Genomic DNA, 27,804 nt, shown 5'->3' on the forward strand with positions numbered 1-27,804 from the left:
TCAATTATGTCTAGCTTTTGATTTAAAGACATGCAGCTCCTCCTTTTGTTTGAACACTCAGAGGCCATTGTAGGGTGAATTATTGGCCTAATGTCAATATTATTGTGTCTCAAGGAACAGGGAGGCCCAAGGAAGAGAAAGATGGGAGAATGGCTGGTTGGAGGAACAGTCAGAACACACTCACATTTATTGACGAAGTTTGCCATCTTATATGGGCATGGTTTATGGCACCCCAAAACAATTACAACAGTAACATCAAAGATCGTTGATCACTGATCATCATAACAGATGTAATAATAATTTAAAAAGTTTGAAATATTACAAAAAATTACCAAAATGTGACACAGAGACATGAAATGACTTGCTCTATCCAGGGTTGTCGTACACTTTCAATGTATTAAAAAAAAAAAAAAGCAATATCTATGAAGTGTGCAATAAAACAAAGTATGCCCATACAAATCAACAGTTTCTGAGAAATTTTTGCATGTTTGTGTAACTTTAATTGGCATCTTTACCCTCCTCCTGGACAATACAAGATAGTATATTGTTTTAACTTTAATCATTCCCCTCCTTGTTTATATGTTTTTATTGTTGTGTATTTTACTTTAAACCTGTAAGATAATTATTGATTTTTTTATATAACCAGTGCTTTAGATTTATCTGTGTATTTTCTGTTTTCTTTGTTCTTTATTTTTTATTTTTTTGAGATGAAGTCTCATTCTGTTGCCCAAGCTGGAGTTTAGTGGGGCGATCTCGGCTCACTGCAACCTCCGCCTCCTGGTTCAAACAATTCTCCTGTCTCAGCCTCCCAAGTAGCTGGTATTACAGGCGCATGCCACCACACCCAGCCAATTTCTGTATCTTCAGTAGAGACAGGGTTTTGCCATATTGGTCAGGCTGGTCTCGAACTCCTGCCCTCAAGTGATCTGGCCGCCTTGGCCTCCCAAAGTGCTGGGATTATAGGTGTGAGCCACTGTGCCTGGCCATTTTCTTTGTTCTTTATGTCTTCTTGCATCTCAGAGTTTTTTCATCTGGGCTAATCTTCTTGCTTGAATAACATTCTTTGTTAGTGGCAAATATCTTAGTTTTGTTTATCTGAAAATGTCCTTATTCTAACGTCATATTGGAGATGTCATTTCATTGTCTTCTGACTTCTGATGTTGCTGTCGAAGTCCCTTTCCATTATAATTAATATTTTTGTGTCTTGTTTTCTAGTTTAGCAATGGTATTTGTCTAGCAGTGGAGTTTTCTTCTTATATATCTTGGTTAGGACCAGCTGTTTGAATCTGAGGACTTAGAACTTCTTTTTCTTTTGGAGCTTTGATTACACATATGTCTGACATTCTCTTTTTTTTTTTTTTTTTTTTTTTTTTTTTTTTTGAGACGGAGTCTCCCTGTGTCTCCCAGGCTGGAGTGCAGTGGCGTGATCTCGGCTCACTGCAAGCTCCGCCTCCCGGGTTCACGCCATTCTCCCGCCTCAGCCTCCCAAGTAGCTGAGACTACAGGCGCCCGCCACCACGCCCGGCTAGTTTTTTGTATTTTTAGTAGAGACGGGGTTTCACCATGTTAGCCAGGATAGTCTCGATCTCCTGACCTCGTGATCCACCCGCCTCGGCCTCCCAAAGTGCTGGGATTACAGGCTTGAGCCACCGCGCCCGGCCTGACATTCTCTTTTTGTCCTTTACAGTTTTAAACCATTTTTTTTGGTGTGTTTTCAATCTGTTTCTCTCTGATACATTCAATAACTTCTTCAAGTCTTTCTTCTAGTTTGCTACTTCTCTCTTCAGCTGTGTCTAATTGCTGTTAAAACCATCCATTTATGGCCAGGCACAGTGGCACACCCCTGTAATCCTGGCACTTGGGAAGACCAACGTGAAAGGATTGCTTGAGGCCAGGAATTCGAGATCAGCCTGGGCAAATAGTGAGACCCTGTCTCTACAAAAATGAAAACAAACAACCCATTGATTTAGTGTTTAATTTTAATTATTTTTAATAGGTTTCTTGAGATATAATTAATAAACCACACAATTTGCCCATTAATAAAAGGTATAATTAATGGTTTTGGTGTATTATTTAAATTGTGGAGGTAGATGTGTATATATAAAACAAAATTTGCCATTTTAAATATTTTTAAGTGTAAATTTAGTGGTATTAATTATATTTATACTGTTGTGCAGCCATCACCACTATCTGTTATTAAAATCTTTTCATCACCTCAAATAAAAACTTTGTAATCATTAACAGTAATTTCCCATTTTCCCCTCCTTCCTAACCTCTGGTAACCTCTAACCTACTGTTCTGTCTTGATGAATTTGCCTATTCTAGGTTCCTCATATAAGTGGAATCATATATTATTTATCCTTTTCTGTCTGGTTTATTTCACTTACCCTAATGTTTTCAAGGTTTATTCATGTTGTAGTATGTATCAGAACTTCATTCCTCTTTGTAGCTGAATACTTATCCATTAGATGTATATACTGCATGTTGTTTATCCATTCATCTGTTGATGGACAATTTGGTTGTCTCCACCTTTTGGCAATTGTGAATAATGCTGCAATCAACAATGTCATTCATTGTTGGTATATGTTTGCATTTCTGCTTTCAATTCCTTTGGGTATATACCTAGGAATGGCATTGCTGGATCATACGGTAATTCTGTTTTTTTTTTTTTTTGGAAAACTGCCAAGCTATTTTCCATAACAGCTGCACCATTTTATATAGCCACCAGCAATGTGTGAGGTTCCAATTTCTCCACATTGTTGTCAGCGGATACTGTTGTCTATCTCTTTTATTATAGCCATTCTAGTGGGGATGAAGTGACATATCATTGTTATTTTGATTTGCCTTTCTCTAATGCCTAATTATATTGAGCATCTTTTAGTGTGCTTCTTGTATATTTTCCATGGAGAAATATCTATCCAGTGACTGGGTCTTTTAAAAAATTACCGGTTATAAATGTTCTTTATATATTCTAGATACAAACCTCTTATCAGATATATGACTTGCAGGTACTTTCTCCCACTTTGTAGGTTAACTTTTCTCTTTCTTGATTGTGTCATCTGAAACAGAAGTTTTCATTTCAGTGAAGTCTTAGTTAATATTTCTTTTGTTGTTTGTGCTTTAGCGTGGTACCTAAGAAACCATTGCCCATCCTAAAGTTACAATGATTTATTTCTGTGCTTTCTTCTAAGTTTATTTGTTTGTTTATTTTTTAGGTTTTAGCTCTTACCTTTGGGTCTATAATCCATTCCTTTTTTTTTTTTTTGAGACAGGTTCTCACTTGGTCACCCAGGCTGGAATACAGTGGCATGATCTTAGCTCACTGCAGCCTCAACTTCCCAGGCTCAAACAATCTTCCCGCCTCTGCTTTGCAAGTAGCTGGGACTACAGGTGTATGCCACCACACCCACCTAATTTTTTAGGGGGTGTATAGGGAGAGACGAGGTTTTGCTATGTTGACCAGGCTGGTCTTGAACTCCTGGCCTCAAGCGATTCTTCTGCCTTAGCTTCCCAAAGTGCTGGGATTAAAGGCATGAACCACTATCCCCAGCCTACAATCCAAATCGAGTTGATTTTTATATGTGCTTATAAGGAAGGAGTCTAACTTTATTCTTTCAAATGTAGATGGTCAATTGCCCCTGCACCTTCTGTTGAAAAGTATTAATTCTCCATTGAGTTGTTTTGGTTTCTTTGTTACCCAGGCTGGAGTGTAGTGGCACGACCTTGGCTCACTGCAACCTCTGCCTCCTGGGTTCAAGAGATTCTTGTGTCTCAGCCTCCTGAGTAGCTGGGACTACAGGTATGTGCCAGCATGCCCAACTAACTTTTTGTATTTTTGGTAGAGATGGTGTTTCACCATGTTGGCCAGCCTGGTCTTGCACTACCGGCTTCAAGTGATCTGCCCCCCCCTCAGCCTCCCAGAGTGCTGGGATTACAGGCATAAGCCACCATGCCTGGCATCTTGTTGAAAATTAATTGACAATTGCAAATATTTATTTCTGGACTCTGAATCCTATTCTTTTCCTGATGCTGTACTATGCTGTCTTGATTACTGTAGATTTGTAGTAAATTTAAAGTTGAGAAGTGTAAGTCCTCCAATTTTGTTCTTTTTAAAGATCGTTTGACTATTCTGGGTCCCTTGCATCTCCATATGAATTTTAGTATTAGCTTATCAATTTCTGCAAAAAGCCCAGCTGGGATTTTGGTAGGGATTTAATTGAATCTGTAGATTCATTTGGGGAGGATTGTCAGCTTAACAATATTGTGTTCCAATCCATGAACGTAGGATATCTTTCCATTTATTAAGGTAATGTTTAGGGTTTATTTTCCACATAATGTTTTGTAGTTTTCAGACTATAAGTTTTACAATTCTCTTGTTAGATTTACTCCTATTTTTCTTTTTTTTTTTGAGACGGAGTCTTGCTCTGCCGCCCAGGCTGGAGTGCAGTGGCCGGATCTCAGCTCACTACAAGCTCCGCCTCCCGGGTTCCCGCCATTCTCCTGCCTCAGCCTCCCGAGTAGCTGGGACTACAGGCGCCCGCCACCTCGCCCGGCTAGTTTTTTTTGTATTTTTAGTAGAGACGGGGTTTCACCATGTTAGCCAGGATGGTCTCGATCTCCTGACCTCGTGATCCGCCCGTCTCGGCCTCCCAAAGTGCTGGGATTACAGGCTTGAGCCACCGCGCCCGGCCTCCTATTTTTCTTAATCGATGTTATTGTAAATGGAAACTTTGAATTTCATTTTTGTATTGTTCTTTGTTAGTGTATAGAAATAGAATTGATTTTTAAAAATATTGATCTATTATCCTGCAGATTTGATGAACTGGTTTATTAGTTCTAATAGTTTTTTAGTGAATTTCTTAGGATTTTCTTTGTGTAAGATTACGTAATGTACAAATCAAGATAGTACTACTTCTTCCTTTCCATTCTTGATGACTTTTATTTCTTTTTCATACCTAATTGCCCTGGCTAGAACCTCCAATACAGTGTTGAATAGAAGTAGCAGAAATGAATATTCTTTTCTTTGTCCTCATCTTAAAGAGAAATATTTAGTCTTTTGGCATAATTGTGATATTAATTATAGGTTTTTTAGATGCCCTTTATCAGCTTGATGAAGTTCGGTTTTGTTTCTAGTTTGTTGAATTTTTTTTATTATGAAAGGATGTTGGATTTTGTCAGATGATTTTTCTGTGTCTTTTGAGATGATTGTGTGATTTTTGTTCATCATTCTCTAGGTATGGCTTATTACATTAATCTATTTTTGGATGTTAAACCAACCTTGCATTATTGTTTTTAAAAATTCTATCATAAGTACTTTATTTTAACTAGAAGATACAATCTCCAAGGAATTTCATGGTTTAAAAAGCTACAATTACTTCATGTTGTAACTACATAAAACAGTGCTGTAATGGAACTACTTGACTCTGGTTATATACATTTTTGCACAGCCCTGTGGAATCTATACAAAGGAATATTTTCTCCCTTTGCTCCAATTAATTGTTCTCGTATAGAAATTGCTTTATATTCCAGTATATCCAGAATGGTAAAATAACAAGTCCATCCATGTTGCTAAAGGTTGCTCCAAGCATATGGGCCATACCTGCTATGGTCTTTCTCCACTCAGTGGTATAGGCAGTGCTTCAAGTTATGCTCCTAGAAAACTAGAAATTGTAATGATCTGGAGACTATGCTCCCAAATGGCTGTAACTCCATTTCTACTGAAAACTCTAAGCCATGCTTTTGAGATTTGGTTCTAACAAACATAAGGTACAGTGGTAAAAGTAGACAAAATGACTGCAAATAAAAATGTTTCCAACACCAACTCTATTAGCTCCATATGGAACAAAAATTACATGGAAGGAGAAACAGGACAAAAGAAGGTAGATACAGCATTTCAAAAATCAAGTTACCTTGTGTGATAATGAACTTTTTAGAGGATGCATTTGGTTTCACTACTAAATATAATACTAGATTGACAGCAGCTACAAAACCAGAACATATGTACAACCATGTCAAGTGTGTTTACAATATTGAGAAGTTCTCCAAGAAGAGTGATGGAATGAAGACACTTAGGATAATTGAAAATATGCATAAAATATGGGTATAAAGTAGTTTTTTGATGTCTTTCTTAGTGTTTTCTTGAGTGGCTATCTCTCTTGCTGAGGAAGGGACCTGGGGAACTACTGCATCCTGCTATCATGGGAAGGGCAGTCCTGGCTCTAATGCAAGCACCCAATTTTGCATTCTTAGGATAAATCTCACTTGGTCATGGTGTGTAATCCTTTTTTTGTGTTGCTAGATTTGGTTTGCTACTATTAATATATTGAGTATTTTTGCATTTTTAGTTTTCTTATATTTGTTTGCTTTTGGTATCAGCATAATACTGGCCTTACAGAATGAATCGGAAAGTTTTTCTTCATATTTTAGTTTTTGAAAGAGTTTATGAAGAATTGGTATTCCTTCTTCTTTAAATGTTTGATAGAATTCTCCAGTAAAGTCATCTGAGTTTGTCTGTTTTGTTGGGAAGTTTTCAAATTAGTAATTCCATCTCTTGCTATAGGTCTATTCAGATTTTCTATTTCTTCTTGACTCAGTTTTAGTAGTTTCTATTTTTCTAGGGATTTGTCCATTTCATATATCTAATTTGTTGGCACACATTTGTTCATAGCATTCTCTCTCTCTCCCTCTCTCTCTTTTTTTTTTTTCCTGGTAAACCAGAAAACCTAGACAAATTCTGAAAGAGCTGTAACATTAATATTCTCTTAATCCTCTGTGTTTCTGCAAATTTGGTCCTCATGGTTTTTTCTTTTACTGCTCACCTCTCATACATTGTACTTGCAGCCACTGCAAAGTAATTGTCATTTTCAGATGCTGTTTCTTTGTCTGAAATGTCTTTTCTCTTTCCCCATTGGAGGAATTGGCATTTATCTTCAAGATAATTTTCTTCATGCTGCCATCTCTGATTGTCCAGACAGACTCAGTCTTTCCTTCCTTTGAATTCCAGTGTACTTCTACACATCTGTCAACTCACTTGTTTCTTTCAAAGGACAGCTGAGCATCCTGTTCACCTTCTTTTCCCTAATGAGAAACATGGGACTTAATACAAATTGTTTCTTGGGAATTGCATGTTGAATAAATGAATGAGGTATGAAAGATTTCTTCTGAGCTCTCAACCTGTTTGGATGCCTGAAAAGTATCTGAAATTCAAAATGTCTGAATTCTAACTCATGATCTGCTCATTAAACTGAATGAAGCTCTGGTCCCCTTCCACTGAGCAGCACATTTAAAAAATCCAGTATGCAAACTAAAAACCTACTGCCTTAATCCTGGTCACCTGTCTTCCTGCTCACCCTCTGTATTCAATATATCAGAAAAATTTGATTGATTTACCTAAATGTCTTTAAAAACTAGGTATTTCTTCTCAACTATCATCATCTTAAACCTTTTTCTCACCTCCCCCCACCTCCCCAAACCAACCTCATTCTCCCATTCCTTCAGGTCTCACTTCAGACATTAAATCATCCTAAGGGGGGAACCTTTTCAGATCCCCAAAGTAAGCTTGTTCTTACACTGTATGGTCTTGTGGCACTTATCATAGCTTATAGTTACGTTACTTGTGCAGTTATTCATTTGAGCTTCTGTACTGGACCTTAAACTCTGTGAGGGTAGAGATCACCCAGTATTTTCTTCACCACTGTATGACCAGATTTCAATATTAAGAAGATTTAGTGAATATTTATGGAATGAACAAACCACTGAAAATTAGGTAATTTATGTGGAAATGCCTTTAAAATGACAATTACTGGAGAAACATTACTTTGATGGTCTCTTAACATTTAAAATAACTGTGATTAGTTTATTGAATTTGTAATTTTTTGTTTGGGTGAAGATAAATTTTAAATTCTCATGGTATTTAAGGGTGGATCATCTTGGATAGATCCACTTATTGCTGATTAGGCTTTGTTTACTGGGATTATGGAATTGGTATAACAATAACAAAGTGTAGGGTAGGGTCTCTCTGGAAAGCACTATACTACTTCCTTAATGACATCACCTTGGTAATGATCACATTTGGTTTAAGATTTCACTTAGCACAAAATGGGATGCAGAAAGTCAAACTCTCGTATATATTCAAGTAAAGGTGATGACTTTCTTCACAATAGAGCAGAGATGAAATAGCTCCCACATTTGTTATTCTGAATGGAGCCTTGGGATGAAATTCCAAGCAGCAGAATGCCACTTAACATTCTGCGTGCTATTTTGCTCTTTAGTAGCATAATTGTAAAATGAGGCAATAAAACCAGAAAAGATATAATATTTATACCTGTGTAGGCACTTCACATGATAAAATGTCACACAGGACTGTTTACTCCATGCTAGTTATTTGGATAATGCCCCACCTGCCTAGTGACAGAAGGTGCTGAGTCTTGCATAAATCTTGGAAAGAAGGTTAGGGTTAATATAGTGAGTTCTTCAGTAGGAAAAAGAATACAGCATATGTGATAATAATAATAATGGTGACTCTTTGATTACTATTTTTGTACCAGCACTGTGCTAGGCCCTTGGGGACAGAGTGTGACAAAGAGGGAGATAATATAAGTGAGTACCTTTCATGTGTCAGCTATTCTGCCATACATTTTACTTACAATATTTGTAAAACTTATAATCACTCTGCCAGGTAGGTGGTGTTATCTCCATGTATATATGACTGATTCTTGTTTATCTCATAAAAAATTCTAACGACCTCATTGGAGTTCTGTTATAATTATCATGTTTAAACTTTGGTGCTTTTTTTAAAGTTTAAATAGTCTGTTTTTTTTTTTTTTGAGACAAAAAAAATTAATGAGAAGAGACAAAGAAACATCAAAGAGCTTTTTCCTCTGATTGCTGTGTTAGAACTTTTGCCTGAAAATAGGTTACATTCCTTCTGTTTTCAGCTGAATCCTCATTAACTTTACATTTTAATGATGTCCAGGGCAAATTACACCATTTATGGTCAGTACCTTAAAGGGATGCTTAAAGGGGACTTAAAAAAATTTTTTTTGAGTGGTGGATGTATTTACTCCAGGAATATAAATTGATCCAGAATTCTTAAAAAAAAAAAAAAAAAAAAAAAACAAAAACCTTTGAAACATGGGGTTGGTGTTCCATTTCTAACTATTATAACAATTTAATTAAAAAGAAATTATTTTCATCTTAAAGTAAATTAATCATTAAAGAACATTTATACTATTTGGGAGTATGCAACTGGAACCAGTGTCCTACATTTATTTTTGAAAATAGTTTCAGTTTCTCTCAATTTTACTGCTTAGCTTCAGAAATAATTCATAGGTGGTAGATGCTCAATAGGAATAAATGAAGACAGCTTCTCCCAGTTATGAAAAAAACAAGGGTGATTGAAATGCTAATATGTTGATAGACAGATTGTATTTGCACAAGAATGAGGGAATCTGCTGTAAGGTGGAACTCTTCATAGGATTCCAAATTATTCAATTTAAAAGAACAATATGAACTGCGGAGCTGTGCTTTCATTGTAAGCTTTGAATACTTAATTATTATTAGATGATAAATTGGAATGAAGTGTCGTGTTGTGTCAAATACTGTTTATTTCCTTAACAATTATTGGATAAGTGGATTAAGGGAAATCGGCCTGTCTGTTGAGGAAACTGTAATTATGAGAATGCCCCATCTAACATCAGGTATTTTATAAGGTTTGTACTCCTGTTTTTTACATGTGTTTAATTGAATCCCTTCTGTGTGCCAGGCAGTGGGCTAATGTCCTTGTTAAGGCATTTTTGAATCCAAGGGGTGGAATTTCACTAAAACTAGCTCAGGAAGGGAGGGATAGAGGTGGAGAGGTCTGTTGTACAGTGAAGAACAGGAAGCAAAACCAGCTGGGCTTCATGAGAACCAACTGGAACCGGAAAGTCATGCTCCAGTGTGGCTTCATCTCTTTCATCATGGCTTTGCCTCTGCTGGCTTCCTTTGTTCACCACTTATCTTGGTAATGGTTCAAAGTGGTCTATATGATCTTTCAAGCTTGGCTTCCCACCGCTAACAGACACTTTTTGTCTGTGCCCAAGGTCGATTCGAGCATGTGACTCAGCCCAGACCTGGATGGTCCCTGTGGCCTCCAGGTGCTCTGCTGCACTGCCCCTTCCGCGTGAGCAGAATGAAACATGTCTGCATGGAAAAGATATGGCTCTTGCCTGTGTGTGGCTTTTTGTGGAGATGATAATACACCTAAAAAGATTGTTTCTACTTAAATGTGCTATGGACTTCCCTATAAATAAAATATTTCCGTTATCTGTGGTATTTGCAAACTGAGGAAACAGTGGGAGGGTTTGGGCACTGCCACTGAGGGAGGGTGAAATGATTTTCTTTTAGAATGAGGTTTTCCTAGGTAGGGCTTCCTGAGGGTCTAAATCCATAATTGGATCCTACTTGCCACTGTACAAGGAAACTGAATGTAGAAGGAAAAAGAAATTTTCTTTGTTAGGTTTTCTTGTCCAGGTATTGCCTTGAATGATTGGCCAACATATCTAATGCAATTTAAGGACATTTGGGAAATCTTTGGGTCTGATCTATTGTGACTAATGATTCTTGATATGGCTATTTTTTTTAACTTGCCCATATTTCAGTTTTCTAAGGATTCAGTTAAAGCACTAGCAGATTCTGCAGTTGCTCCTCAAATATCATCATTTTTGTTGTAACTGAGTATTGAAATGTAGCAAAGCTCGTGACTGTAACTTAACATTTGTTAAGCTTCTATTTGCTTTATATATATATACACATATAATATATATACACACATATATGTACACATACACATACATATATATACAGATGAACAAGTATGTGTGTATTTTTTCTTATTCTTCCTGGACCCCATAAGAGATTAATTATTGTCCTCATTTTATAAGTGTTACAAACCAAGGCACAGAAAGATGAAGTAACTTGCTTTAAGGTAATACAGCTAGTAAGTAGTGGATTGTTGATTCGATTCTAGGCCTGTACTGTGCTGCCTCTGTCTATAGTAGCTCTGCTTAAGGTTAATGGTTAGGCTGTGTTTCTGGAATGCTCAACTTCTCTGTTGGAACAACATTTTGCAATAGTATGGCTTGGTGAAATTCTGGTTCTGGTATAGCCAGTTTATAAGCTGTGTGATGATAGGATGTACAAGCTGTTTCATATTTTTATTTTAAACATGGGATTATTAATGGGTCCCATCATAGAGGTTTCATAGGAGGAATGAAAGAAATAGTACAGTCTTTTTGCCACAACATGTGCAGGAGCAGTGTCAGAATGATGTAGAAATTACATTGGTTTATATGTTTTATGTCATCAGGTTGGATTAGCTGAAGTCAAAGAAGACTAGCACTGTTTTTCTTGGTCTTTACATTTGGGCAGGTTCTCAACTTTCTTAATTTTTTCCTTTTCTTTAAGAAAAGAAGTGCTGACCTTGAGGTTTAGGTTGAGATTGCCATTGATAGAATCAGGGCTCCCAAATTGTGCTTTTAGCCTTTCTTTATATAGTGTTGAACAATAATTTTAAAACAGTTTGGTGTCTCAGTGTTCAGAAAAACTACATATGTATAACATTTTTATTCATACCTTAACCCTGGATAGTAGTATCTGGTTGAACAGTAATTTTAAAGTAGTTTGGTTTTTCAGTTTTCAGAACAACTACATACATATAATGTTTGTGTCCATACCTTACCCCTGGATAGGTATCTGGTTGTTTCTGGGTTATTGCTAATGCAACAAGACTATTCTGAAGTTGTGTTTTCTCCTTTAACTTGACCTGGTTTGTTGAAAGATGCTCGATCCTCTTTGGAGCAGGCAAGGGGGTGCTAATTGTGAAGTATCTTTGTTGAGTGATGAGACACTGGTGTCTGTGAATGTAGCGGAATGGTGGGATCCCTTTGATTATTCTAATTGCAGAGAATCTAGGAACATAGAAAGCAGCATGCAAAACATAAGATATACAGGCTTTATCCTTGGTTGGGAGGAGTTTAAATCCTGACCCTTTCTTGCCCAGTAAACTGACTTGGACAAGGCACTTGACCTTTTTGGATCTCAGTTTTCTCATCAGTAATATGGAATTACTATCCCCTGACTATTTTATTATCTTGAGAATTTAATGGCATAAGAAATGTAATAATATGAGGTATTCAGAGTACTTTCCTCATAGTAGGTATTCAATATATGTTTAGTAGGAGAACTATAGAAGATAACAGAAATGTAGTTGTATTGTAGCCTATTTTATACAATAAATAATCCAAAACATTTTATATTATTATTTTTGTAAATTATTCTCTGTTAAATGAAACAGAAAGGGAATGAACTTCTTTTGAAAAAGTCTGGTAAATTTTGTAATGCGAATAAACAACTTTGATTTGTAAGATAACATTAAAAATGATGTATAAAAATTTGTTATATGCATTAACATTTTAATATTTCCTCAAATTTGAAATGAATAGCATGTGATATTAAGTCACTTAAAAATTCTCTAATATGAAATATTAAAAACTTAGACTCAAACTATAATATATTTTACCTAACCACCTTTTTGGCCACCTTTCTTTCGGTATTTTATTATATATCCTCTCCTTTTTATTTTTGTAAAAAACTATATTAGCTTTTTTCTTCTTAACCACATTTTCCCCTCTATAATTTGATTGAAGAAATGAACTTGTGTTACTTTTTCTCTCATGGTAAGCCAAGTCTGGTGAATAAAATACCCATAGTCAAGAAATTTGTGTGAGCTTGGCTGCACTGTGAACTCCCTGATTTCCTTCAGTCTTGTTAATTCATATGCGAGCCCAGGGGTATTATTGCCCATTAGCCTTTCCTCATAGTTATTTTATGAAAGTGCACAGTTGATGTGAGAGTGTTGTGAAACCTTTGGAGACGGTGCCCTGGACATACTGAGGTAAATTTTGTTCAAGATCAACAGATAGCACCCTACCATAATCTTCCAGCAGCTTGTTTATCTAATTGTCAATAAAATTTCTGGTTCAGGAAAGAGTTTATGTTATCCTGAAACTTAACATACCATGTCCCCAGAACCAAGGAGAAATAATAATAGTAACTGCCAAGCACCTACTGTGTGTCAGACACCCTGCTGGATGCTTTACACATAGATCTTTCATTCTCAAATTCCGAGATAGCCCTTCTTCCTCATTTTATTGAGGGAGGTTAAGAAAATGACCCCTAACCGTCCCACTTTTGCCAGACTTCATAGCTGAAGCTCTCCCCACTTTTATATAGCATATGTACCATATACCACTTTTTACCATATCCTCAGGAAATCCAAAGGACCTAACAGAAGTCAGAATATATTGTGAGGGAAAGTTACTGATTCTTTTCTACTAATTTTTTTCTATCGGAGTGAATGAAGTGTGTGGTGGAAAAGTGTGTTTTGAGAGTTTTTGCAGTAGAAAGGTACTTAGGTTTTTGCAATTTTTTTTTCCTGGAAATCAAGAGGAAAATGCAGATATCCAAGATAAAGAGTTAGGGAAACTAACAGTAGTTTGTGGATCGGGTCTAGATGAACTAGACTTCTGGAAGGATCCTTTGATTTTTGAAGTGTATTATTATGATTGGATAGTTGTGTGTGGTGGTGGTGAGGGCTGTGATGAGTGTGCTTGACCATTATAAAACTACCTTCATTACTAGAGGGACACAGATTCCCCCCACCTCTCCCATGATTGTATTGTTGAAAGCCTTCTTTTATCAATTTGCTGCCATATGTGTTTGTGAAAATCAGCTGCGTTGTAAAAATTCTTACTTCCTGGAAACCAGAAACCCATTCAGCTAGTGTCCCTACCCTGACCACTTCCTCTTCGTTATTTCTAAATGACAGTGCTATTCCGGTAGCATTCCGGGCGTTCATCTAGCTAGGATTCCTTTTTCACGTTTGCTATTTGGTGCATTTTCTCCTGTTTTACTTTGTTTCTTTGTCCTGATTAGTTCACCAAGTATAATAGAAGAGACATTGCTTTGTTTTTTTCCTCTAGAGCAAGTTATTTTAGAGGGAGAGTATACCAGTGGTAAGAACTGTTTATGTCCTAAGCGATTGATTTGTAATTAATGTTGCCTGGGCTCTTGCCTGTTGGCAGAATTGGTAACAGCTTGCAGTATTTTTTAAATTCTCTTTTCTTTTTGGTATTTTGACAATGTCATTCATATCTCATGAAAAACTACCTCAGACAGGTTAAATGTGTTAAAACATGGAACGAAAAGGATGGAAGGAGACCCAGTGCTGCCTAGAAACCTTGATCTTTTGCCAAAGTATTTAAACAATTTAGTGTTTTGGTTTCCTAGCTCCAAGCTGCTTCTCAAATCCCTTGCTAATTAATCCAGTTAATGCTTTGTAGACTTACTATATGCGGTGCTTTGGCTTGCTCGTCTATCATTGAGAAGTCGTTTTGTTTCTTGGAGAAAACCTAAGCTCTGTTCTGGTGCAGAGCTATATACAGGGCTTATGACGTGTGAGTAGTTTGGGGCCTTTAAAATCCCTATGCGTGTGTATATATGTAAGCTTATACACACATGTTCTCTGCATTTCATAGTCCTTAGGCTTAAAATTTTAAAATAAAAAAAGACACAAAGTAGAAAATAGAAATCAGGTATTTCACACCAAACCAGTGAACTGATTGAAAGCTGCCTCTGCTACTTGCTTTGTTAATTGTGCAAATTATTTGTTGTCTCTAAGCCTCAATTTCCTCATCTGTAAAATGGGGGAAAATAATTTATTCCTCCTCATAGTATTGTTGTGAGAATGAAGTGAGTTTCTTATATACTTAGCAAGTGTCCAGAACACAGTAAAGCTCAGTAAATGATGACTGCTTTTATTATTCTTTTGTGACCCTTATGTGTTGAATAAATTAACTTCTTTTGGTGCTTGCTGGATGCGGAGGAGGTAGATTCCTTTTATCTATTTTCTTTTGGCAAAGATATATCAAATGTCTCAATTTGTATCAAGGATTTAAAAATCAAGCGTTTGTTCATTTAACAGTAGTGATAATAAAAAATAGACAACTGTATTCTCTTTGAGCCTGTTTTTTTTGAGACAGAGTCTCGCTGTTTCGCCAGGCTGGAGTGCAGCGGTGGGATCTCGGCTTCCTGCAACCCCCCTGCCTCTCATGTTCAAGCAATTCTCCTGTCAGCCTCCCGAGTAGCTGGGACTATAAGCATGTGCCACCATGCCCAGCTAATTTTTGTATTGTTAGAGATGGGGTTTCAGTGTGTTGGCCAGGATGGTCTCGATCTCTTGATCTTGTGATCTGCCCATCTTGGCCTTCCAAAGTGCTGGGATTATAGGCATGAACCACCGTGCCCGGCCTGAACCTGGTTTTAAGACCCATTGGTGTGAGTTATCGATACAAAAGATATTCCTAAAATCTGAAAAGTGAGTATCTCTCATTTGCTTACTAGAAAGCTTAGGTGCAGAAAAATATATGGGCTATTTCTTTTTCCCAGTGTAATAATTAAATCAAACATGGAGGCAAATTCAGGAATATTTACTGCTAGTGAAGCTCATGATGACTTTTTTTTTTTTACTAACCATTTCTGAAATTCATATATTATGCCTAAAAAAGCTCAGTATGTCCTGGGAATTAGGAATTGGCAGGGTTCTCATTTGATCATTATAGGAAATTTCACATTTTTCCCCCCAAGGAATTTGTGGAGAAAAAAATTGTCTGCCAAAAAGTGTAAAATTCTAATTTTTTCCAGCTGTTTTTGTTTTTATGTTTAGAAAAACTTTTTTATAACATAAAAAAAGGAACAAACAGAAAAATGCACAAATACAAGTTAACAGCTTGATAAATTATCACAAAGTTAAAACATCCAGGTCAAGACGTAGAACATTAATAAGCATCTTGCCAGCCATCCTTATGTGTCTTTCCAAACACCACTCCCTCAATTAGAGAACCATTACCTTTTGTTTTTTTTCTTTCTTTTCCTTTTTTTTTGAGATGAGGTCTCACTGTTGTTCAGACTGGAGTGCAGTGGCACAGACATAGCACACTGTAGCCTCAAACTCCTGGGCTCAGAGAACCCTCCTACTTCAACTTCCTGAGTAGTCGTTACTACAGGCATGCACTGCTCCCCCAGACCCCCAACCTGGCTAATTTCCTGCCGTGCTGCCCAGGCTAGTCTTGAACTCCTGGGCTCAAATGGTCTTCCCATCTCACCCTCCTGAGTAGCTATGATTACAGTGTGAGCCAATGTGCCCAGCTAAAACCATTATCTTAACTTCTAATAACATTGATCATTTTTACCTGTTGTTGAACATATATACATGGAGTTATATAGATGGAGTCATGAGTATATTTAATATTTTACTTGGTTTCTTATGCTCAACAATTATATTTGTGAGATTATCCTTGTTGTGTGCAACTGTGGTTTGCTCCTTTTCATTGCTGTATGCTATTCCATGATATGAATATGCCACAATTGATCCATTCTACTGTCTGTAGACATTTATGTTTCCCCTTTGGTTTTGGTTATTTCAAATAATGCAGCTATGACATTATAGTGAATATATCTGGTGTTTATATACTCCCACTTTTGTTTGGTATGTACATAGGAGTGAAATTTTTGGGTCATAGTGTATGTATATGTTTAGCATAAAATGCCAAGTTTTCCAATGTGGTGGAACTGATTTGCATCCTCATCTGCTGTGTGAGCTCCTCTTGCTCTATATCGTCACCAACACTTACTATTAAAGGTCTTTTTAATTTTAGCCATTCTGAATGAATGTGTAGTATATTTTGCTTTGGTTTTAATTTGCATTTTCCTGATTACCAGTGAAGCTGAACATCTTTTAATGTACCTGCTGGTTATTTGGCTATGTTGTTTTGTTGTTATTTTTAAGGAATTCTTTGTATACTCTAGATACAGTTTATTTGGTTATGTGCTATAATTTATTTTCCACTCTGTGCCTTATCTTTCCACTCTTTTAAAAATTAATATTATTTTTAATTGAGTCATAATTTTATATATTTTATAGAGTACAATGTGATGTTTTGATATATGTGTACAATGTGGAATGATTAAATCAAGTGAATCAACATGTCCATCACCTCACTTATTATTATTATTGTTTTTTTATTTTTATTTTTGGAGATGGAGTCTTACTCCGTCGCCCAGGCTGGAGTACAGTGGCATGGTCTCAGCTCACTGCAACCTCTCGCCTCCAGGGTTCAAGAGATTCTCCTGCCTCAGCCTCCCGAGTAGCTAGAATTACAGTTGCCCACCACCATGCCCGTCTATTTTTTGTACTTTTGAGTAGAGACGGGGTTTCACCATGTTGGCCAGGCTGGTCTTGAACTCCTGACCTCAATTGATCTGCCCACCTCAGCCTCCCGAAGTGCTGGGATTATTATTATTTTGCTATATGAATCTTCAGTAGACATGGCACTATTTATTGCAAAGATCATCCTTTCTCTACTTTTCTGCATTGCCACTTTCATTAATCAAATGTCCATGTATGCAGGGGTCTCTTCCTGGTCTCTTTATTGTACCACTACCAGCTGAATGAATTATTGAAGCTTTATAATGAGTTCTAATATCTAGTAGACTAAGTCTTCCCATTTTGTTATTATTAAAAGTTTTTTCTTGGTTATTATTGGTCTTTGTAGTTTCATATAATTTTTGAATTGGTTTGTTAATTTCCCTTAAAGTGCCTTGCTAAGATTTGTATTGGGATTTCATTGAATTGATATAAATGTGAGTAGATTTGATTATTTACATATTTGGTCTTCACATGAAGACTGTATAATGAACATGACAGATTCCTTTATGTAATTTAGGTCCTTCTGTCATTTCTTTCACTTATTATAGATATTCGTATATAAGTCTTGCTTATTTTCATTATATTTGTTTCTGGGCATTTGGTGTTCTCTGCTATTGTAAATGGTATCTTTGAATTTCATACTCTAAATATTTGTGGATGTGTTGAAATATAGTTAAATTTTGAAACCTGACGTAGTATCCAGCACATTTGCTAAGCTGTCTTGTTGATTCCAATAATTTATCTGTAAATATTGTGTTTTTTCCAGACACAATCATGTTGTCTGCAAATAATAGTTTTATTTCCTCTTTTAATCGTTATGCCTTCCTTTCTTGTTCTCTATTACATGGGCTTAGGACCAGCAGTATAATGTTTAATGGGATTGATGATGGCAGGAATTCCTATTCTTTTCTGTTTTTTTTTTTTTTTTTTTTAATTCATTTTTGAGATGGAATTTCACTCTTGTCACCCAGACTGGAGTGCAGTGGTGTGATCTCGGCTCACTGCAACCTCTGCCTCCCAGGTTCAAGTGATTGTCCTGTCTCAGCCTCCCGAGTAGCTGGGATTACAGGTGTCTGCCACCATGCCTGGCTAATTGTTTTGCATTTTTAGTAGAGATGGGGTTTCACCATGTTGGCCAGGCTGATCTTGAACTCCTGACCTCAGGTGATCTGCCCCCCTCGGCCTCCCAAAGTGCTGGGATTACAGGTGTGAGCCACTGTGCCCGGCCCTGTTTTCTCTGTTTTGAAGGGAAAACTTTCAACATTTCACCTTTCAGTACGATGGTGGCTATAGGTTTTTTAATTGAGTTTTTTGATTGATTTATAATTCACATATAGTAAAATGAACACATCTTAAGCATACAGTTTTAATTTTGAAACATGTATACACCTGTGTAATTAACACCTCAATCAAGATGTAGCTCAGTTTCCCATATACTCTTCTAGTTATTTCCAATTCCTTTACCCCACCAGAGACAACAACTGTTCTGATGTATGTTACCATATATTAGTTTTGCTTTTCTTAAACCTTATAGAAATGGTATTCTATAGCATTTCCTTATAGAAATGGAATTCTCTTGGTTCTGGCTTCTTTCACTCAACATAAAGATTTTTTGAGAATCATCCATATTGCTTCACCTATCAGCAATTTATTCTTTTTATTGGTAAGTAGTATTCCATTGTATAAATATTACAGTTTGCTTATCCATTTTGATGAACATTCAGGTGAGACACAGTTTTTTTAAGATAGATACCCTTTATCAGATTAAGACATCTCCTTTGTGTTATTGGAATAAACTCAAGTTGGTTGTCATGTATTATTCTTTAATATATTGCTGCATTCCTTTTGCTAAAATATTGTTTAGAATTTTCACATCAATGTTTAAATGAGGGATAAATTTCCTTTCTTGCATTGTCCTTAGATTTTAGTATCAAGGTTTTACTGGCCTCATAAAACGAATGATTCCTCTTTCTCTATTCTCTGGAAAATTTGGTGTGATGTTGATATGTGTTGTTCCTTAAAAGGTTGGAAGAACTCACTAATGAAGCCGTAAGAGCTTGTAGTTTTCTTCATTAAACATGTCTTAATTATGTGTTCCCTTTATTTAATAGTTATTATACCTATTCAGGTTTTCTATTTCTTGTATCAGTTTTCTTTTTGTATTTGTTTCCTTGCTTTTGATTTCTTCTTTTGCCCTTTATTATCCATCTGTTTGATTTTCTTTTCCTGTCTTCAATATTTGTCACTTTACTTTGAATCCTTTTTAGCTATTTCCTCAGGATTTTTTGAATTTATATCCTTTTACCTTCTGTTTCTCTTAAGGCATTATCTGTTGTGGGTTGTTGTTGTTGTTACTGTGTTTTCTCTAATTGATTTTCATATTGGAAATGATATTTTTCATTTAAGTCTGACTTTTTTCCCTGAGTTTATCACCTCATTTTTACATTTTTGTAATTTTGATTTGTGTATTATTTCATGTCATGTGTAATTTTCTTAAAGTATTTTAACTAATTTGAAAGGAAGGTTACAGTTTTTATTTTGTGTTGATGTTTGTCTATCATGCTTTCATTGTCTCTAGGGACATTAGTCTGAATCTTATTCTGATTTTTCAGAAAAACTAATTTCACATATAAATGAGCAATAAACAAGTGTTAACTTCCTATAGGATCTTACGTTAACACTTGTTTATTGCTCATTTATATGTGAAATTAGTTTTTCTGAACTTTTAGGAGGAGAAGTAGGTAGCTGTTGTACTTCACTGAGCTATCTCTTGTGAAGGTTTCCTGTGATGCTTAAAATCGTGTAATTTGCGACCTAATCTTGCCTGGCTCTGTTTCCTTCTCCTGCCTTTTCCTGAACTTTTTCTTTACTTCAGTTCTATGGTCTCTATACTGTTCAACTTTGATTTTACTTCCAGAAGCTTCACTTCACTGTAGGTCCTTGTCCTAAAAGAGAGCCCTATCTTTGGGAATTCAGAGTTTTAGAAACTATATGACAGTTCTGAAACCTTCTTGTCAGAATCTCACTTTGGTTTTTGATATTTTCATTGGGTATATAAATCTAGATTGGCATTTACTTTCTTTCAGGATCTTTAAAATACCATTTCATTGTCTTCTGGCTTACATTGTTTCTGCTGGAAAGTCGTCTGTAAGTCTTTTGGGTTCCTTCAATGGTAATTTTGTTTTTTGTGGCTACTTTTAAGTTTTTTGCTTTTCATTTTTTATTTTTAGCAGTTGCGCTATGATTAGTGCAGGTGTTGCTGTCTTTGCATTTGTCCTGCTTGAGGTTTAGAGTGTTTCTTGAATCTGGGATCTGATTTTTTGGTATTAATTTTGGGTATTTCTTACCATTACTTATTATTTCTCGTAAGCCGATTCTCTTTTTACTTTTTTTTCTGGGACTCCAATGACATTCAAGTTAGACCTAGTCACAGTAGTTCGTGTATAACTTACTCTCCCTTCGGTTTTTCAGTGTTATCTCTTTGGGCTTAATCTGGGTATTTTTTTCTGACCTATCTGTTCACTAGTTTTTTTCTTCAACTAATCTAATTTTCTGTGAAACCTGTCCACTGAGTTTTTAATTCATTTTTTTTTTAGTTCTAAAATCTAATTTGTCAGTTTTAATTTTATGCAAAATTCTCAATCGTTTAAAACTTTCTTCCCCTCTGTCTTCCATCTTATCTCCCTCGCTCTCTCCCTTCTACCTCTTTCTTTCTATCTTATGTTGAGCAAAGTTATTTCAGTGTCTGTGTCTGAGGCCAGTGTTATTTGAATCCCTTCTGGGTCTGTTTCTATTGCTTTGAATCTCTGTTGTCACCTTTCTTTTGCCCCTGTTTGCTTGGTGGTTTTTTATTCAGTGCCAATTGTTGTATATTCAAAACTACAGGTATATTTTAAGGTCTAGGGTAATAGTTTCCTCCTCCAGAGAGGATTTATATTAATTTTGTTTTTTAAGGCTAGTCATGCTAGCAATTGTCTCATCCCCTTCTCTATCCATCCTTCCTTCCCAATTAGGGATTTAGGTGATTTGAAGATGGGCTTAGTCTCTGAGGATTCATCTATTTTCTTTTTACCCTTCTCATGAGGTATAATTATTTGAGGTCCAACCCAAAGCCTAAAGCACTTACTGGGACCTCTTCTCTTCTGTGGGTCCTGCAAAAAATTACAGTTTTGTCCTCTTCATCCTGTCGGGGATTTGAAACCTCTGATCCCCTTTGAGCCTCTTAGTTACCTCTTCAGTAATCAGCCCATATCCTTGGGAGAAACATGTTCTTAAATGCCAGAATTTTGTGTCTGTGTGTACGTGTGTGTGTGTGACAGGGTCTCACTCTGGTTGCCCAGGCTGGAGTGCAGTGGCATGATCATGGCTCACTGCATCACCAGCCTCCACCTCCCAGGGTCAGGTGTTCCTCCCACCTCAGCGTCCTGAGTAGTTGGGACTACAGGCGCATGCCACCACATGCAGCTAATTTTCGTATTTTTTGTAGAGATGGGATTTCTTCATGTTGCCCAGGTGGGTCTCGAACTCCTGGGCTCAGGCGATCTGCCCATCTTGGCCTCTCAAAATGATGGGATTATAGGTGTGAGCCAACTGCACCCGGCCTAAAAATTTTTTTTTTTTGAGTTTTATTATTCTGTGCAATTTTCTCTCTCTCTCTGTGTGTGTGTGTGTGTGTGTGTGTGTGTATGTATGTATATATGTATCATATATATATATAAGATATATAATATATTTTTTCAGGGGGGTGTAATGCTTTGTTGCCTTTGAACAGTTGTTTTTATTTATGTGTTCTATTTTTAAAAAATGTGAACAGTGTTATAAATCCTAGTTCACCTTTACTGGAAATGGAAATCCAGCTAGCCTTTTTAGGAAAGAGCCCTCTAGTCAGGCAGTGGTCTGTGTTTGTTATAATAGCTCCTAAACATAACATTCGTTCTGTGAGGAAGATAGTAATATCCCCATTTTCCTTATGAGGTAACTAATGCCTAAATCCATTAATGAAATTATTCAAGATCACAACAAAATCTTTTTCCTAAGGCACTAAATAATCTTATTTTAGTTCTTCTTTTCTTTCAGATTTAGGACTTTAGGCTAACAAGTACCGTAACATTATAAGGCAGATATACAGTAACTATAAGTGAAAGAGAAAAGAGGCCAAATAGGATGCATATGATGTGGGTGTATATGTGTAATGTAGACTACAGAAAACCTATAATTAATTTTAAATGCATGAATAACTGCATATGAATCCGCCCACATAATTAGTTGAGTTGTGTTGAGCTCTTTTTCAATGGAAAAATATTTTTTTCAGGAATTTGTCATACATTACAAGCTTTGATTTTTTTTTTTTTAAGGTCTCTACATGGAGATGTATACTTTTAAATCCACACTGTATAATTAATCATAGGTTTGTTGGAATTATAGAAGTTATTTTCTAGCTTTAAGTTAGGTTTACATTATTATTTCTAGAGTCATACTTTGTATTTCGTTGTCTGTTTCTATAGTGCTTTGTCCCATCATCAGTTTAAAAGAGGAGTTTAAAAAATGCTTTTTGGTAGGCCTCCCACTAAGAGAATCTAGTTGGTGCTTAATCCTCACACCTGATAAATGGGTGAGATGCTTGTCCACAGGGCTGTGCAGAAGTTGCAGGTTTTGGGAACATGGCAGATGGGACAGAGTAGAGAACAGGTTTAATTAGATCGGAAGCCAAGGGAAGATGGTATCTTGAACCATGTCTGAGAGGCAGGGTGAAAAGGGAAGAGCTAATATTGAGAACCTTAGCCAAGAGAATCAAGGGTAGCATGGAATGTGGTGTGAGGAATTGTTTGATACAAGTATTCTGGAAGTAAGGTGAAGGAAAGGAAATGTGTATTGCAGCGGTGGCTGGAAGGGCATGGCGGAGAACATGGTGGCTTATAGGAGTCTTTCTGGCCCAGGACATTAGGAAATACTTTTTATTTATTTTATTTTTATTCTTACAGAGGCAGGACCTCGCTCTGTCATTGTGCTGTAGTGCAGTGGAATGATCACGGTTCACTGCATCCTCCACCTCTCAGGCTCAAGCAGTCCTCTAACCCCAGCCTCCTGAGAAGTTGGGACTATAGGCACAAACCACTGCACCTGGCTAATATTTGTATTTTTTGTGTAAGTAGGGGTCTCACTATGTTGCCCAGGTTGTGGAAATAATTTTTAGAGTCCATAGTTCGTATCAAGGATCTTCTGTATTAGTTAACTTCCCCTAGGTTATGCTGCCTGAAGAAAGTAACAAAAAGGACCCCAGAAATCTCAGGGGACTGAGAAAAACAAAGGTCATTACTTTCCTACAGTACCTTTTGGTTATAGCTCTGCTCTAGGGTCAGCTTTGACCCTCACTCAGGTATCCAAGCTGAAAGAGCAGCCCTCCTCTGGGACATCCTTTTCTCATGGCAGAAGAAAAAGAAAAATGATGGAACCATGTGATAGCTCATAAAGCTTTAGCTGCAAATTGGCACAGTCCACTTGCATTCACATTTCTTTGGCCACTGCTTTCACAGAGAAGGGCACTGTAAGTCACATGCCAACAGGCAAGGGTGTATAATTCTCTCCAGAAAAGAGGAGTGAAAAATTGGATACAAAATTACAGTCAACCACAGCTTCCTTTCTAGATGAAACTTTACATGTGATAAATATACACTCTTACAGAATTAGATACAGTTTACCATTTTATATTGGCTTTTAAGATACGCATTTTCTCCTGGAGTGAAGGTCTGAAATCCTGATGCATCTAACAGTAGATGAGGTCTTATACTGCAAGCCAGGCAGCTGTTGTGATGTCATTGCCTAGGCATGAGAGAACTTGGCTGCTAGTCCTGGTGGTAGGATTGGACACCTGCAACCATTGACATTTCAGGATCATTTGAGAAAGGAATATGAGTCCTGATTTTCATTTGAAAATTTTCTGTTGACACCCCCTAGTAAGATCAGCATCCATTACAGAATGGGTGTCACCAGCTTAAGAAAAAAATCTCAGAGGCAGTAGTGGCGCTTTTCTTCTTTTTTCTTTTCTTTCTTTTCTTTTTTTTTTTTTTTTTAAGAAAAGCCGTGACATCACTGTTCCCAGTAGCACTGAGAACATGAATACTTTCACTAATTGATTGTGCTTATATTTTACTTTTTATGTTTGTGTAGTAGTATTGTATAAAAAATCTAAAGAACTGTATCAATAAGTGTAAGTTAATTTTACATAAGAAACCATGGTAGCAAACTTTAATTGCTCTCTCTTTTTTGTTTTGGTGTTTCATGACTAATGGTGCATTTTACTCTCGGTGGCACTTAGACTCTGAAATATGGTAACTTGCTTCTTGCCCATTTAAAAAATATTCATTATTTATCGGGTAAATTGAGCCGAGCTTTCTTTCTTAGAATGCCTTCTTATAGGACATATTTTAAAATGAACTTTGAACTAACTTTACTCATTCTAGCTTTAAATAAAATTTATAAGAGATAGGTAAAACCTATGTTCTTGAAATGAATTTTATTCTATTGTTTGGTACCACATAATGAAGTTAACCTTTTTCTCCAAAACAGTAAACTTTTAGTAAGGAGATAGGTTTTATTTTATTTTCTAATGATTTAATCTTACACTAGAATAAATAGCTAAAGCTTTTTCTTTTCCAATAAACTAACAGTTTACAGTAGTACTGATGTTATTTAAAAATCAGATGAACTCTATAAACACCCATTTGGAAAAATAGCCGTTTTGACATCTTTCTTTTCTTTACTCTTTGGCTTTCTCAGTTTTGAAGCTACCAGTGTATTTTGAATTTAAATTAGGTATATTATTTAAAAAAAGTTAACAGTATGTAGTCCATTGGTGATTTTCCAAATCAAAAAATTGATTTACCAGCAAGTACTATACATAATCTCTTCACATCACATTCAGCAAACAACTACTGAGATATTCTGTTAGAATTTACAAAGATGAATAGAGCACCACTGCCCCACCTTCAGAGAACTTTCAATCTGTTGTTAGCCAGTGATTGCTAGTTAAAGGTCTTGTTATCCCCACTCTGGAGTTGAGTGGTGCTGTGGTTTACAGTGTAAGAGCATACATTTTGGAGTGTGTCTAGACCTGAGATTAAGTCCTGGTTCTGCTCCTTTGTCAAATTCTCCCTACTTTACCTCTCTGAGCCTCGGTTTCTTCAGTAGGATTACTGTGAATACCTAGCACATTGTAGATGTTTAGTAAATGTTAGCTGGTGCCATACTGTATTCATCTTTATCACCATGATAATTCTCATCTTCATTTCAGTGTTATGAAAGAACTTTGATTTTCATGTCAAATGGACCTGGCCAGATTTCAGTTCTGACGTTTATTAGGTGCGTGATACCACAGTGTCTACTCAATGGCTCTTGTTGACTTTCTTCTCATAGACATCTCAAATTGAACTTAGGATCATTCTCCCAATTTTGCTTATTCTACACGGTTCCCCTCTTAGAGTTTCTTGTGCCAGAAACCTGGGAATTGTTCTCTTCTCCCCCCATCTCTCTTGGTGTCTCTTCTCTCTTACATACTCACCTTTCCCATTCAGTTCTACCATCTTATCTCAAGTCGGTTAACTTCCTTCAGCTCCCACGCCGTCACCTGCATCAAGTCCTGCACCATTTCCCATTCAGGCTACTGTGGCTACCTAACTAATCTTATATTTCATTTTGCCTAATTCCAGTCCATTCTCCACAGAACAGCTAGAGTTATGTTTGGAAGACACATGGGATCTTTTCCCTACCTTTTACTCCTTTTTGCTTAAAATTTCTCAGGGGCTTCCTTTTATACCCGAATGAAGTCCTCAGTCCTTAGTGTGCCCCATGAGACCCTGTGTGACTTGGCACAAGCTTCCTTCTCTGGCCTCATTTCTTACCACTGGCTCCCTTGTGCTCAGTGATCAACATATTGGGCTTCTGTTCTTTCTCCTTTTGACCCACATTCCTTCCTGCCTCAAGTCTGCCTATAGTCAGTGCTGTTCCGTCTGCCCAGACCACCTTCCTTTTCCTACTTTTGCCTGTCCAATTCCTTTGCATCCGTCAAGCGTAGTTGTGGGATAATTCGTGGGGAAGCCTTTTAATTCTTCTCAAAGTTGAATCTCTTTGTTATGTATTTTTATAAAGCATGCTGTGCTTTTTCTTTTTTGCGTTTACCTCCCATTTAATGTTTTCCTTCCATACACTAGTTTTTTGAGGGTATAGACTATGTTTGATTCACTGCTCAGTTGTTCCCGAGTTCAGCACCGTACCTGACACATAGTAAGTATGCAATAAGTATTTGTTGAAAGGATGAATACATAAACGAGCATTACTTGCCTCATAGGGTTGACGTGAGACTTAAATTGGGACACAAAAGGTGTCTTACTATATATTAGATAGCACATAGTGGGTTTGTAATACTCTTTTCTTTTCTCCCTGCCCCGCCCCACCCCCATCCTAAGTGTCAAGAAAGGCCCACAAGTAGTTGCTAAACAATAGGTTGTGACCTGCTGGTGGGTAATAAAGCCAGTTTAGTGGGTCTTGAAGTGAATTTCTAAAAATGAAATGGAATAAAACAGCAATTATCAGGGAAAATAGTAAGGACAAGTATAGTTTTCTGAAACTTTCTGTGTGCGTATGTGTTTATGTAGTAGGCGTCGTATGTGTCTTAATGTGGGCAATGGATAAAAAAGTTTGAAAGCCACCATTGTAACAAATAGCTCAGTGTCATGTAGCCCTTAGGCAATCCTGTGTTTGAGTTAGTGCAGCTAAATGAGGGTATATCCCATTTTTAAAGAAATGTAATTCCACCTTTGCTGACTTAGTACAAGGTTCAGGATCCTAGAATCCTCCTTAGTTGTAAATGCATCTGCAAAAGCTCCTGCGATTACTAATTTCCCCTCTTCTATAGAGGCTGTATCCATTTCTAACCTGTATATTTTCAAAGTATTTTTACTTCTATATGTTGTATACCATGGCCTTTTCCACTATGTCGAAAAGATATCTTCAATATTGTTAATATTTAGTATTGGGACCTGTCTCATATAAAGTATATAGTGATGGTAGTAACATTATATTGTGTTTGTCATAATGAAATCTCTGATAGCTCAAATTATTGCTCTTATTAAATTTTATTGCATTAGTGATTTTATAAGCTTTAGTATTATCAGTTTGATAGAAAGCCAGTGCTATACAGATATATAAAAACTCAGATTATACATGGGGACATAGAAAGCCAGACCCAGACAAAAGGAAGCCAAAACGTGTAAGGATTAAGACAATAATAGTTATGATTGTGGTAGCTTGGTAAGTGATTTCATTTTTCAGTTAATTCTTTACATCAGGTTGGTAAACATTTGTGTTACTGAACTATGATTTTCTTCTTTAAGGCCAGTGGTCAGTTCAAAACCTTTGATGCTGTTGACTTTCTCAGCATTAATCATTGTTTTATACTCCAGTCTCCAAGGATGCATAAATTATGATAATGGCAACAAGGGGAG

At 36.6% G+C, this 27,804-nt stretch overlaps 2 protein-coding genes and 2 pseudogenes across 9 annotated transcripts in view; 1 reads left to right on the forward strand and 3 right to left on the reverse strand.

The window, feature by feature from the left end:
* NEK6 (NIMA related kinase 6) overlaps nucleotides 1-27,804 on the reverse strand; it is a 984,684-nt gene that overhangs the window by 513,822 nt on the left and 443,058 nt on the right. The window lies entirely within an intron of this gene.
* The window catches only part of DENND1A (DENN domain containing 1A), a 547,088-nt gene that overhangs the window by 80,557 nt on the left and 438,727 nt on the right, over nucleotides 1-27,804 (forward strand). The gene's annotated exons all lie outside the window — the stretch shown is intronic.
* Nucleotides 5,603-27,747, reverse strand: LOC126937838 (phosphatidylinositol-glycan biosynthesis class F protein-like; annotated as a pseudogene).
* On the reverse strand, nucleotides 6,697-6,753 carry LOC126938159 (uncharacterized; annotated as a pseudogene).

Source organism: Macaca thibetana, chromosome 15 (genome assembly GCF_024542745.1).
Source record: "Macaca thibetana thibetana isolate TM-01 chromosome 15, ASM2454274v1, whole genome shotgun sequence".
In the NCBI taxonomy this organism is placed as follows: domain Eukaryota; kingdom Metazoa; phylum Chordata; class Mammalia; order Primates; family Cercopithecidae; genus Macaca; species Macaca thibetana.